Source organism: Corvus brachyrhynchos, unplaced genomic scaffold, assembly GCF_000691975.1.
Source record: "Corvus brachyrhynchos isolate BGI_N302 unplaced genomic scaffold, ASM69197v1 scaffold115, whole genome shotgun sequence".
Lineage (NCBI taxonomy): Eukaryota > Metazoa > Chordata > Aves > Passeriformes > Corvidae > Corvus > Corvus brachyrhynchos.
The window spans coordinates 4,704,890-4,706,674 of record NW_008239553.1 but is presented as its reverse complement, the minus strand read 5'-3'; the positions used below and the strand labels follow the sequence as shown (position 1 = coordinate 4,706,674).

Here is a 1,785-nt window from a genome sequence, read left to right as displayed (position 1 = left end):
GGCAGCGGCGCGACGGAGCGGAGCAGAGCGCAGGCAGGACGGGCAGGGCGGCCGGGGCAGCGCAGGCAGCAGAAGTTTGAAAACCTCCAGCACTTACCTGGCGGGGCGCGTCCCTGGCCGCTCCGGGGAGTCCCGCGCGGGGTGCAACCATCACCAACAGTGTTTTGGTGGTTTTTGGTGGGATTTTTTTTTTTTTGGAAAGCCCAAAAGCAAAGCGTCCCTTCCTCCAGGTGTGTATATAAGTTACTGTACTGTGTGGGAGGGTCACGATCTCACTAGGTGCAGAAGATTCCCCAGGATTAACCCCTCCTCTCCCTACCCCTTCTGCAACTTGTTGAGGATTTTATACACACACGCGCGCAGGCACGGGCACACGGGCACACACACACACACACGGACGGGAGAGCAAGGAGAAAGCGAGCTCCGCGGAGTCCGGCTGCCCCCCGACGCCGTTGTGATTGGATGGTCTTTTCATGGAGAGGGGACGTCTCAAGTCGAAGTCACGATTTCTCCTCAGTTTGGAACCATCTGTGACTGGAGCCATGACGCAGCCAGAGCACATTACTCACTTTTACAGTCACGACTTGGAAATCCGTGCAGTTTCCAACCAAAATTACACCGCCACCATTGAATTATTTAATAGGATCCAGTTAAGGGTAATCTTATGCATTGTGTCAAGTGAGGCAACGATCTAGGAGGGGAGGGCTGGGAAGGCGAGGGAGGGGGCGAGGAAGGAGGGCATTTCTTGTTTTTAATGCCTGTTTTGTAGAGATATATTAAGAGTTGCAACGATTGGCTACACGTGTTGTAAGGGGATTTTTTTCTTGCTTTAAAAAACCAACCAAAAAAAATAGATGTCTGGTCCGCTTGTAAATACGACCACGCAAGCTCGGGGAAGGGACGGTTTAGACATTAAGAGGAGCCGTGGGTGGAGTACCGTGCTGTGAATTCAGGCGCTGGTGTTTGATTAATTGCAAGAAATTATGTCTTTTGTATGCCTAGATTAGAGCCATTGCATGCGGTCTTGGCCAGGAGGTGCTCTCACCCCAGCCCAGTGTGCTGTGCTATACTGATGTTCATGGCTGCATCATGCCATTGTCTGCAGGATCCGCAATTGTTGCTGGGCTTTGTGTGGTAGGTGCACCATTTTCTAAGCTTGCTTTTACAGCCAGGCTATGGCTAAACGTGCTCCGGGGGAAGCTCCTTCCTTGGCTATTGTCTGCCTCGTGCGTTTTCCATCCTTTGCAGGTCTGAGTCTGCGGCTAAGCCCCCTTCCACGGCGGTTTCGGAGGGGATACCATTGTCCGGGATAACGTGGTGGTGCATGTGAGTGCCAGACGGTGTTTCCTTGTCTCTTTTAATGCAATCTGATGACATGCCTTTGCTAGCCGGAATGCCTGCGAACCTGCATGCTCGTAGCCTAGCGAGAACTTCCCCGGCTCTCAGAAGCGGTGAGGGCATGACGGGTGGTTGCAGCACCGAGGTAACCCTACATAGCTACTCCGTATACACCACAACAATCCCCCACTACTTCGCCTCTAATTCAGTCATTCCACCAACTCCTCTGGTGAGGATATGACTAAGGACGCGAAGGACGGGCAATAATAAAAACAGACGCTCGCACACACACGATCTGCAGAAAGTGTGAGCACTTAGAGGGGAAAAATGAGGTGGGAGGAGAAGGGGTGAGTCCAAATAAAGCAACCTATAGCCTCTTATTTTGCGGAGCACCATCATCAGGTACAGGCTCTTTCAAACGCACGGGCGGGAAGGGCAGGCGGCGCC

The 1,785-nt window shown here is 52.7% G+C and overlaps 1 long non-coding RNA gene across 1 annotated transcript; it reads left to right on the top strand.

Moving 5' to 3' along the window:
* Nucleotides 1-6: 6 nt before the first annotated feature.
* Nucleotides 7-1,718, top strand: LOC108448551. The gene is made up of 2 exons (XR_001864474.1): nucleotides 7-656; nucleotides 1,003-1,718. It is a non-coding gene; the product is annotated as an uncharacterized LOC108448551 (long non-coding RNA).
* Nucleotides 1,719-1,785: the final 67 nt, after the last annotated feature.